The sequence below is a fragment of the Ursus americanus genome, chromosome 3 (assembly GCF_024610735.1).
Source record: "Ursus americanus isolate L20-20 chromosome 3, mUrsAme1.1.p, whole genome shotgun sequence".
NCBI lineage: Eukaryota > Metazoa > Chordata > Mammalia > Carnivora > Ursidae > Ursus > Ursus americanus.
The window spans coordinates 39,724,189-39,737,077 of NC_142129.1; the positions used below are offsets into that span (position 1 = coordinate 39,724,189).

At 42.6% G+C, this 12,889-nt stretch overlaps 1 protein-coding gene across 9 annotated transcripts in view; it reads left to right on the top strand.

Annotated features, from left to right (window-relative positions):
* Positions 1-12,889, top strand: part of ELMO1 (engulfment and cell motility 1) — a 527,802-nt gene that overhangs the window by 286,631 nt on the left and 228,282 nt on the right. The gene's annotated exons all lie outside the window — the stretch shown is intronic.

Here is a 12,889-nt window from a genome sequence, read left to right on the forward strand (position 1 = left end):
TGATATCAGTTGTGTTCTGGTATTCTGCCTTCTGGCTGGGATTGCCAGGCACTCCAAGGTAGGAAGCCACAAAAATGATAATTTTTTTTTTGTCCTTTGTCCTCATTCCCTAGCACTGGACCATTTAAATTGTTTGATAAATGAATACTTAAGGACTTGACATGTTGACTACCTGACCAGTGTTATTTCCTTCTTTTCCCCTCTGAAGTCCTTCATGGCCATACTGATACATGTCAGAGGATCAAAACTGAAAACAGACTTGGAAGAAATCTGCCTTTCAGTGAGCTGGTGGGATCATCTAAATGGCCATAGTTTCTTAGGACTGATGAGCCTACATGGTATTAAGTCTCACCTAAAGTGTCAGTTATAAAAGCCATGAGAATATGTGTATGCTGCATGAGTAGACATGAGTTCTATATGAGAACATGACTAAGAAGACCAAAGTTTAGTTAATTATTTTGGCAGTGGGGTCAGTTCTGCTGATGGCCTGGTGTTTGGGGCTCTGCTCGTATATGGTAGGAACAAATAAAAGGTAAAATGTGTTGAGTAATGAATGTATACTAGGGGCTGCTGTGACTATTTTACATATATTACCTCATTGAATTCTTAGGACTCTATAGGTTAGACACTATTGTTGTCCCATTTTGCAGATGAAGACACTGAGGTTCAGAGCTGTTAAGTAACTTGTTCATTGTTATAAGTAGTAAAACACAGACTTGGAATTTCGACCAGACAGTTCTGGGGGTAACTTTTTAGTACTTTACATTTTATTCAGTGACGTGCTAGTCAGTAAGTTTTCAAACAAAACAAAACTGATTTGTCAATTCCTGTGTTATAAATACTCCCACTGTGGCTGATTTCAACCTACCAATGGTTTATGGCTTGCAATTTTTTTAAGTTAAACAATTGCTGGTTGGCTTGTTTTAGCACACCAAGCATGCAGTCCCTCTGGAGCTTTCGCCTTCACATCCATTATCCCATTTTCTCACAATATGATGAACCATGTGGAATAAGAGGGATTAACCTCAGTGTCCTGATCTTTTCAGTGGGTGGATGGCATGTCCAGTTCCCATTGCCAACAAGTGATGGAGTTGAATGAGGGGCACTCTCTCTTACTGACACTCCTGCCTCTCCACATGCACGACGTCTTCCACTGAGCATCACCCATCAGAGTGACAGATCATAATCACTCAAAGTCCATAGGTTGCATTACAGTTCACTCTTGGTGTGGTACATTCTATGGGTTTGGGTAATGTATAATGACCTGCATTTATCATTATGGTATTCTATAGAGTATTTTCACTGCCCTGAAAATTCCCTGTGCTCTGCCTGTTCATCCCTCATCACCATGCCTAACCCATGGCAGCCATAGATCTTTTTTACTGTCTCCAAAGTTTTCCTTTTCTAGAAAGTCATGTGATTGGAATCGTATAGAATGTAGCCTTTTTAGATTGGCTTCTTTCACTTAGTGATATGCATTTAAGTTTCTTCCATATCTTTTCATAGCTTGATAGCTCATTTCTTTTTAGTGCTGAATAATATTCTGGATTGTACCAGTTTATTTATCCATTCACCTACCGAAGGACATCTCAGTTGTTTCCAAGTTTTGACAATCATGAATAAAGCTGCAGTAAACATCTATGTGCAGGTTTATGTGTGCACATAAGTTCTCCACTCCTTCGGGTAAATACTAAGAAGTATCACGGGATTAGTATGCTAAGAGTATGTTAGTTTTGTAAGAAACCACCTAACAGTCTTCTAAAGTGACCATACCATTTTGCATTCCCATCAGCAAAGAATGAGAGTTCCTATTGCTCCACATCCTTACCAGCATTTGGTGTTGTCAGTTGCAGATTTGGGTGGTGATATGATTTTAAGGGAACGCTCTCCCATTTAAATGGAGTGTGAAATGACCCAAGCTTCTTGAATGATGATTTGTCAATATATTTTCCGTGGCAAAAATATTGAGATCGTTTGATAGAACACTTCCATTGCTAGAAATGTATTGAAGGGAAATAATTTGGAAATAAACATAGAAAGTGCTCCACAAGGATGTTGATCATTAGGCTTGGGTAATGTGCAAAGGAGAGCACTTTGGGGTAAAGGAAGGGGTCTGGACACAAGAATGTGAGGGGGCGGAGACTGGCGCCAGTGCAAATGCAAAACCACCATGCCTCTTTGCCTTGACAGCCTTATGTACTTTAGGATGTGTGTCTTTTTTTTTTTTTTTTAAGAGAATATTCTAAAATGAAGGAACAAATAAATTCTTTTTTGGATATAACAACTGTGAGGTAATTGCTCTCTCTGGTATTTAAACACTTAAACTCTTTATTATGTTGGCTGCTTGGGGACAAGAATAGCCAGCCTCTCTGTGATGCCCAGCGTGTGCCTCATGTAGCATAAGAGGGGCTTGGTTCATTCCAGAAGGCAGTTTTGGGTTGGTCAAGGTTGCTTCCTGGGAAAACCTCAAGCATTGCTTTGGCTTGCATTACTCTCTTTCCCTCTCTATCCATATCTTCTGAGATCTATGTCAATTACAAAGTAATTAAGAGAAATCTCATTAATATTGCTATAAAGGAATACTTTTGAATGTCTTGTTTTCCATTTCTCATGATCTACCTGAAAACATAGAATTAACAGAGAGGCCAGTCATCAGGCAAGGAAAATGGGGCTCACACTGAGGGCCTGTTTCCAGCTGGAACAGGGGACTTGGAATGAGAACTGGTCCCCAGATTGTGCAAAGGAGAAGGCAGGCCTACTGTGGGCATTATCACCTAGGAAACATGAGTAGGTTTCTCTTTCAGTACTTCAACATGGGATGCCAGCCCTGAAACTCCCTTTGCAGGTTGTCCCTCCTCTGCCACTGACCACCCATGCAGGATTCCCTTGTAACAGGAGGGTAAGGAGTGGAGCCAGCACACCCATGCAGGGTATGTGCAAAGAGATGTCTTTCACGATGGAAGCTGGCTCCCTGTCATCTCATAATACATTTCTTCCTGCTGGTTCTCACTCACAGTATTTACAGGAAGCATTTATAGCAAATACTTGCCAAGTGTTTTCCATAAACACAACTAAGGACATTTTCACACATTCCAGCAGCTCTGTAAATGTTTGTTTTCACAATGCACAAAGAAGGTGAGTGTAGTTTCCCTAAACAGGCCTTTGAAATGTGGGCTTTGCCCCAGTGAGAATTTGCATCTGAGTTGGTTCCTCATGGTGGTCACATCTCCCTGGGCGCACATCGGGCACTTGCAGAAGACTCAGTTTCAAGAGGAGTTTTCCTCCACAGTTTGATTTCTTGTGTGGCTAAGTTCTCCAGCTGTAGAGAAGCTTCTGGGTCCTGAGCACCCCCATGAGGAAGGAAAGGGTGAGGTTGGAGGTTGCTGGGAGCATCATGAAGTCATTGCTGCTGATGAAGTCCACAGGGAAATAGAATGGGGAATATGGATGGCAGGGATAAGAAGGTGATTATAACTCTGTGAAGATGTGTGAGAATGTACAGGAAAATTCTCATGTTAAAACCAGGCAAGTTGATTCTTGCCATAAAGGACAGAGATAGATGTCCACTGGACCCTTGGTGGTCACTGCCAGCACACTTAGAGGCCAGAGTTGTATCCTATGGTGTCCGTTCACTTGTTTAGTTACTGTCTCATTAATACGTGCCTAGCGTATGTGTAACTTGGCTACACCGTGAGGGATTCACTGGTGATTGAGATGTGGTTCTACCCACTAGCGAAAATAAGACACATACACTTTGCCACAATTCGGGGCAGAAAGGGAGAATTGCTGTAAGAAAGAGAAAGATAAAGGGCTTTCGGGTTTTAGAGGAAGGAATTGCGTAAGATTTTATGAAGAAAGTGACATTGAGTTGGGTCCAAAGGAGAAGGGAAATTTAGACAAATGCTGGAGGGAAAAGAGGGGTGGAAAGATATCAGGGGAAACAATCTTCATAGATGGGAAACCACATGGGGACCCACCCCTGTAGGATGAGTACCCCAAAGAAGAGATCTCTCCTTGCACAGAAGTAGCCAAGATTTGGGATGCTTATATAGAATGAGCTGGAATGAGATGAATTCCATTTAAAAAGCTAGATTTAATAGAAGAAAGATTTCCTTTTCACATTACTTCAAGTAAAACAACATATAGCCTAATTTCTGAATTGGGTTTCAAAAAATAATTTTTTCATTGTAGCTAATTTAATATGTGTGTAATCGGAAAATCAGCATTTTCAAACAGAAAAGGCTAATTATTGTCCAGAAGAAGGTGATAGGAAATGAAGAGTTCTCGCCTTTCCATCCCCACAAGTCCATTCTCCCCAACCAGAGTGAATTTATAAATATGTGAGCTAAGTGAGAAAATGAGGTGTGATCTGACTTGCAGGGATTCGTTTTATCACTAGCTCTCCTGGAATGTGTTTGTTTAGTAAAGTGAGTTATGTCCAAATATGTTTCAGACAATATATGTGGAGCGTAACTTAGCTTTAAGACTGCAATAACTGTTAAGGCAGTGGTGACAATTTCTCAGTAAGAAATCAGGCTTGAGAAATGTCAAGCCTAATTTTTCATCCAGCAGTGACTGTCAGACAATGCCAGCATCTCAGTGTCTTTGCATTCCATTGAAGGAGATGGAAGGCATTTGTATTCAGTAATGTAATGTTGAGTGAGTCAAATTCTGCCCCGTGATCTTGTGATTTATTGCTAATACTGCCCAACATGCAGAGGGGCTTCTCTGCCTTCATTCAGCATCCAATTCCCAGTTGCAATTAATCTTTATTACGTTCCATAGCTCACCTCTGGTCTGGAATGTTAAAAAGATGCCTCAGGAGAGAGTCTGGAATCTGTTTCTTCCCCTTCAAGGCTCACCCTCTCTGTGAACTTGACTCTGCTTGCCCATTGCATGCCACGTGCCCTTCATGCCAGAAAGTAATACTTCCTTGTAAAAAATGCAGACAATCTAGGAGGAGATAAAAGAAGGACATAGCAAGTGAAAGCCTGTCCACCCTCCAAATCCCATCCCCTTGCGTCTTCCAAATAGATTGCAAGCCCTTAAAATGGTATTTTGTTCATAGATGTATTTTTGGCAGTTAGCAAGTTCCTTAGCAATGGTGAATGCTTAAAAAAATACTTGTTGAAAAAAGAAGAAATAATTGTCGAATGAATGAATGAGTGAACGAATGAATGAATGAATCAAACAGTGGGGACTAGAATTCATATGACAGATTTGGGAAGTATAGTACCTTGCTTTTCAAAATGTGGTTTTCGGCCCAGGAGCATCAGCATCCCTTCGGAGCTGGTTAGACATGCAGGACCTCAGGTTCACCCAAGTCTTTTGGATCAGAATCTGTATTTTAACAAGATCTTCAGGCAATCCATGCAGTGCTTTAAAGTTTGAGAAGACTTGAGTAGGGTATGTCTACAAAGCAATATAAACGAGAGTTTTCACAAATAGATGCAAGGCAGTGCATGTGATTTGCGGGTAAGCAGTAAGCAGGGAGCTGCTCCCCATCAGTAGATACTGAGGGGTTTGTAAGGACTTCATGCTGTACTCCCCTCACGGGCCCCATGTGGCTGGCTGTCTTTGGGTGTCCTATAGGACTATTATCCTCGGCCATTTCTGAACCTCTGGGGCTTCTGTCTGGTCAGTCCTAAACCCCAGCTTGGAGATGGAGACACTTTATGCCACCCAAGAAGCAGTTCAAACCATAGCGTAGAAGTTATGAGTGCCGCCCGTAAACTCAGGATGCGGGCGCACCACATTTAACTGCTAGACAGCAGACACATTACTCAAGCTCCAAGGCATGGTTTCCTCATCTGTAACAAGTAGTCCTGCTTGATGGCTTGTGGGGACCAAATGAATTAAACACTTGAGAGTTTGCACATGGTAATCACTCTATCTGTATTCACTCTTGCTTAAATTGAGGTGAAATTCACATCAGATCAAATAAACCATTACAAAGTGAATTATTCAGTGACATTACATTCACATGTTGTGTGCAAACACTACCTCTGTGTGGTTGCAAGACATTAATTACCATCATCCCAAAAGGAAACCCCGTATCCATAAGCAATCGCTCCTCCTGCCCCAAGCCCCGGGCAATGACCAATCTGCATCCTCTATGGATTTTAACTCATTAATGACATTTTTCATTATTCACAGAAAAAAAAATCAGAACAATCATATTTATTTCTCCTTCATCAACTCTTTTTGCTTTTCATGTCTTTAAAAACAGGTTTGCTACTGATGGAAAATGAGAATATAGACGTGGCGTAACTTTAAATCAGTGGTTCGTAAAGTGTGGTCACAGACTAGCAGCATCCACAGTAACTGGGAACTTGTTAGAAATGCACATTTTTGGGTCTCCCCCAGAAAAGCTGAATTAAAACTCTGGGGCTGGGACCCAGCAACCTGTGGTTTTAATAAGCTTCCAGATGATCGTAGCACAAGCTCAAGTTAGAGAACCACTGCTTTCAATAAACAAGATGCTCCCTCTGCAAGCTTGTAGCGATGCCTGCAGGTGCCTGCCTCGCCTGGGCCATCCCAGGGCCCGGGAGCACACGTCCTGGCCTGAGAGGAGGTCTTCTAGCTCTGTTGCTGTGATGCAGGCATCAGCAGGGGCATCACTCCTGCTATCCGCTGGCCTTTGGAAGAGTCCACAGAGCTGATGTCTCAGCTTCTCTCAGTGACACTGGGGCCACTATACAGGCACAAACTCACGTCATCCCTGCTCTTATTTAATCTTTCCCTCTTGGCACCTCCCAACTCCCTACTTGGAGGGAGGGCCTTCCTGCAGAGAGTGGCTCTGATTGCTTGGTGTGTTTCACACATCCTGCGTCGGTTGCACTATATCAAAGTGCAGGCAACGCATCTTTTTGGTTGATTAATGTTCAATTTGAGGTCTATTATGAACCTCCAGGCTTTAATTACTACACCATTACCCAGTCAATTCCTTGCCATTTTATATTTATGGCTTTTATTATGCCTCTGTATGTGCAATTGCCTAGTTTTAATCTGGAAGGATTTCACCTCATTAGCTGGGTTTTATACCATTCTTCTCATTTGTCCAGATTGTTATTTATCTCAATTCGTTGTGTGCGTTTTCTACTCTGTTTTCTTTGCTAATCTGACCTCTTATACATTCTTTTTTCTTCTTTTCCTGGGATGCATTGTTCTTTTGTCCTTGGCAAGAGCTCTTGAAGTTTTTGTACACTGTGCTCTGGGTTTCTCTTCCCAGGTCATGCTCTTGACTCAGTCATTCCTTTGCGCTGCTTGGTGTCATTGGCCTTGTCCAAAGGCCTTGAGGCCTGCCCTTCAGCCCTGGACATACCATGGACAGCTTTATTATCAGATTTATTTCTTTTTCCACCCAACTTCTGTATGCGCAATTAGAAGGTGCATAGATGGAGGCTTTTTCTTTTTTTAAGAGTATGCTGCTGAAAATAATTTTGAAGTGTTCTCTGAAGTGCTTTGTAAGACACCTTCCCTCAATCCCTCCAGTGTCTCAGAGGAATCTATGGTTTGGTTGACCTGCTTGCGTATTTTGTTCGGTTCCACCTCAGACCTGCCAAATCCAACTCCGAGGGAGCAGCCCCCCAGTCTGCGTCTGGCAAGCCTTCCAGTGATTCAGATGCCTACTCAAGCTTGAGAACCACTGTTCCAAAGAGATGCTGAAAGAACCTTAGGAAATCCATCTAAGTCAGAAATAATATTTATTCCACCCGAGTCCTTCTTTTGCCAAAAAGCAAGATTAATAATCTCTATAACAGTTTTGTTTTGTTTTCTGTTGTGTGTTTTTTTCCAGCAGCTTTGCCCTAGGATTATGAGAATATTTCAGTAAAGTGAAGAGTAATCCTCTAGAACAAGAGCTCATGTAATTATTTATAGCAATAGTAGATCAGTCATCTCTATCGTTTGAGAAGTCTCAGGCACTAAGAGATCTTTACTTCCACTATGTACAACCCCTATGGATAGGTGTTCCTGTCCATTTTTATGGGAGAAAACTAAGATTAAGGAATGTGCATCAGGTCACCAAGTCTGTTAGAAGGAAAATTAGTTCTGTCCAGAGCCACAGTGCTCTCTGCTCATCTGTTACTGTGGTGAGGACTTCCCTGATCAAAACTTTGCTGCTGTCTCACCCTCCACCTTTCTCAGTAGGACACAGGTATGGTGTGTTTCCGTAGGAATCAGTAAGTAGGAATGTGTGCTCTGGTGTCAGGCCACCTAAGTTCATGAGGCAAATTTGCCTCAGTTTGTCCATCTGTCAGGTGGGGTGGTGCAGTATTTCTGTCACGCAGTAGGACATGTACCTTAAATGAGACAATCAGTGAAAGTGCTCAGAACGAGGCCTGGGAAATGAGTGCTTTCAGTAGATAGCAGCTGCTGCTTATCTTTCTCTGCCCTCTCGCCTGCAACTTGAAAGCCATCTCTTTTAGGTTCATTCACTCTGGGGCCTCACTTCCCTTATCTGTAGAATGGGGGCAGCGGATCAGGTGGATGAGCAACTGGGATTCTGATTTGTTCTGGTTTGTTTTCCTGCTTGGCATACTTTCTCTAATTACAGTGTTCCCTGTTTCTGCCCATTTGAAATCATCTTATTAGGGTTCGGCATGTTTGTTTGATTTTATGGACTTGCTCAAAATTCATGATCACAATTAAGTTCTTGTGCAGCTCCCTTGAGGCTGCTCAGTGTACTTTCTAATGCTTCTCTCTGGCTTTCTGGGACCAATCACCATTAGCACTTGGTACCATTAGTACCAAGGGGGAATGTAGGACAAGTATTCCCTTGTGGCCCCCAAGCTGCTGTGAGAGGACCCCAACCTGGGCTTACACTTTGACCTCAGAAGAGGTCTGGGTCTTGGTGATGTGATTTTCCTTCTGGGGGTGTTCATGATCCTGTTACTAATGTGAGTTCTTTCTGTGTTGGAGAGGAAACCTCACGGATACAAATAAGGGATTTTTTGTGTGTTTTATTTGTTGGCTTACTATAGGAGAAGATTGGCATTTCCTCTGGTGGGTCAGGAGACAGGTTTTAACAGAGCCTGTGAGGTTGACAGGACTCTGAGGACAAGTGTCCCGTGGTGGCCGTAACAGTTTTGTATTGGGATCTGTTGCCCAAATCATCAGACCATGACTGGTTCTTCAGGCTCCTTGCTTATTCCTGCACTTGACTGCTGCGTATTCCCATGGAAGACTTCCACTTGAATATGAGCACATGGGGCTTCCTATCTGCATTTTTGGTGTAAGCAAGTGAGGACACTTCTTTATTTATATGGTTCTCCTGCTGAAATGATGTGAGAGCCTCTGGATTACTTACCTATGGCCCCCAGAGACCCATTCTTGGTGTAGTCATGATTTTGGTTTAATTGCTGGTGAAAGCCTTGTGTGGATGTCGGCCAAGGGGTCACACAGGAATAGGAAGAGGGAGGGCAGTGAAGAGATCATAAACCACAAGTGGGTCAAGTCTATTTTAGGCACTTTGTCTTTGTTCTGTGATTTAATTTGTACCACAGTCCTAGGGAGTGAGCTTTCTGTAACTTCTGTGTATCTTGCAAAGAGGTGGAATGCCTTGTGCAAGTGAAACTAGTTTTGCTCGGCGCTGTAGATTCGATGCTTCTCCTAGCAGCTTTGTGTCAGAATTTGAGCAAGACGGACAATCCTTTCTTTTTGGAGAGGACACAGTACAAGTTCAGACACTGTCTTCGGTGGCCTGTGAAGAGACCACTGTGCTTGATCTGACTCTAAGAGTCAAAGCAGCATGTGAAGGAAGACTTCCTGGGTGAGAGGCAGTGGAAGAGGCCCTCAAGGCTCTCACCCCGGGCCGGCTGTGGGGAAGACAGAATGGCTTGGGCTCGCCCTGAAGAGGACAGCTCAACAGAAAGTGGAGGAACGTGTGTTGGAGACAACCAGCTGAAGAAGTCAGCAACGTGAGGCTGAGGCTGAGGCCAAGGCCGCCCTGGGAACCAGAGAAGGGTGAGTGCTAGAGTGTGGCTGGCCTTGCATTCAGCACTTCAGTGCCCAAGCCAAACAGGTGTGTGAGCTGAACCAGTGGAGAAGAAGAAATGCAGAGCACTCAGAGAGGTACTCAGAATTGAGAGATGGAAAGCCTGTGGGCTGCTCCACGCAGCGTTGGGTCACTCACCTTGACCAATCGTCACTGATCTTCATGGGATAAATGAGATAAGAGAGAACCTTATACTTTTGTCGGGGAGGAGCCAGGATTTATAGACCTACTTCAGTGAGATAGAAGAAATCGGTCAAAGTTCCTTAGCCTCTTTAGTCACGAAATCCGTTGAATTTTGTGACAATATGTACAGGAAGGCCATCTTCACAGGAAGAGATTTGGAGATTAAAGACTTAACAGTGAAATTCCATTGCTGACCTAGGCTAGCTCTATGATCTGAGCAAGTCTACTCTTCCCCTTGTGCCAACATTTTAAAGACATTCATAGTAATGCCTTCCTGATCAATCATTTGGCCCTGTTGAGGATCAGTTGATAGAAGTCATGTAAATATACCCTGCAGACCAGAAAGTATTTAAAACACATTTTGTACTTGATATGGCACCAGTATCCAGTGTTTTATTTTACAAGACATGCAGGTGATTACAGCTTCTTTTGGGGTATGGCATATTCTAAGATGAGTGATAATAGCAGGTTTTTGTGTTTCATCCATCATGGTTTCTGTTCCAGTATGTTTGCTCTTAAAACTAAAGAGTGAGGAAAAAATGAAGATGGAAAATACTCCTTGATATTTTCAAATGGAACTTTTCAAAATGTCTTTGGTGAACACGGTTAATACCAGAATATTGAAGTTGAGTAGAGATAGACCAATCGTTAATTTTGAAGCAAAAAGTTACCGTCTAGTTTAAGAATTATCTCTCACTGTCGTAATACCTTATTAGTAATGTTCATAATCTTAGTCTTTTCTGCAGAAATGTGGACCTTAAGATCCACGCAGGTAACTTTAAAGACTTGTGTCCGCCTTGTCTAAAGACACTCAAGAAGGAGGGTTTGTTTTCCTTTAGGTGGGTAAATATGGTAAGATGGATGGTACATTAAAGAGTAAAGAAGGGCTTCTCAGAGCTGATTTACATATTGATTACTTAAATTACTCCTTAATTTAGTGCCTGCTAATAAACAGTGCCTTGGAAATGTTTCCGGAACATTTATTGGCTGCAGTAATTCTGTCTACGGTATATGCAGATCACATCCTCATTAAATATTGATGTGCTCATGAAATGTTAATAGAATGTTAATGTGAAATGCAGGGGAATGTCCTCAGTGGGAGCTGGGAGCTGGCTGAACACTACCTGTCTTCTGTCTTTTCTTTATGTTGTCTTCTTGCTCTGTTGTTTCCATTCGTTCCCCTGTCATCAAGAGATTTGGATTTGCTCCTTGATACATGTATAGCTGTTCCAGATACAACATTTTTAAAACAGAAAGGTTCCCCGATTGATGGGAATTTAGTTGTTCTCCCCTCCTGCTTTCCTGAACTGGAATTCCTGGTTAGAACTAGGAAGAATTCCCCTAAACGGAAAAGGGTGATTCAGGCTCAACCTAATGAGTCTTCATGCTCAGGCAACTTGCCCGGAAGAGACTGTGAAGAGGGAACGAGCCTTTCAAAGAGTCTAGCACTGGTCCTTCCTTGCTTGGCTGGAGAAAGGATTTAGTTGGAGTTTACATTCAGCTTTCTCAGAGAAAAAACAATCAACTCATAATATGTGTTCTCTAAAGAGAGTGCAAGGAAGAGTTTTTATCATAAATCCCAAGGACAATAAAGGTTATGCTCTGATGATATTTAAGACATATTATTTATGTGAAACATATGTTCCAAACAGTTGAAAAGTCTCACAAAATGGGATGGTTCCTTGACTTCTTGGGCCATCATGAGGGGGGTGAGGTGGTAATGGGGAAGGCTGTGAAAACTGCTCATGGAACAAGTGGAAGAGAAGATTGAATGTGCAAACTATGTGGTGATTGTGCCTTGGTGTTAATGCAATGCTGGCAGAAATAGCCCTAAACAGTTGATTTGTTATTGAAGTACTGTCAATGCATATAATAATATATGTATATACATGTGTCTTACAGTGTTTCTGCAGCAAATAATTGGAGAACATTTTTATTAGACTCCTACTCCCTTGGTTTTGACCAATGCACCCGTAGTCAGCTCCCTCACATTAATTTCCTGTTTGGAAACCTGGCCATATCAATAAGATAACACTTTCATTTACTTTTCCTTCTTCCCCCTTTCTTCTTTCCTTCCAAGTATTCTTTCTTTTCTCTCACTTTTCTAAAAGGCTTCTGCTCCTTGCCCCCTTCATTCCTTGTCTGCCTTCCTTACCTTTCTATGACCACACTGTAGATGCCCCATGCATGCCCGGTCTGAGCCGCCTTCGTCTCTGATAGGGATACTGCCTAGGCGCTCCTTTCTTTCTTCCTCTCTACTGTCTATTCTCTGTACTCATTGATCTTTCCAAAACAAATCAGGCTGTGTCACTCATGTCACTTGCTTGCCTAAACCTCATGGTTAGCGTCTCAAGGTCTTAGAGTGACACCTTATGCAGCCCTGGGGCAGAGGCCCTGCCTCTCCTGTCTTTCTTTGCGTTTGGACTTGCTTTTCTTTTATTTCTTTTTTAAATTGCAGGCTCGCATTCAGGTAGGTCTGGCGCTCATACCTCTTGGGTACTGTTAGCACAGTTGGGCCATTTTATTTTCCCTTTCTGTAGGATAAGTCTCAGGGACGAACTCTGGTTGGTTCCATTTGTGTCACATGTCCCTTAGGCATGCTCCAGTCAATGAAGCCTGGGGTTTTGGGTGCCTCAGTGGCTCAGTCATTTAAGCATCCGACTCTTGATTTCGGCTCAGGTCATGATCTCAGGGTCATGAGACTGAGCC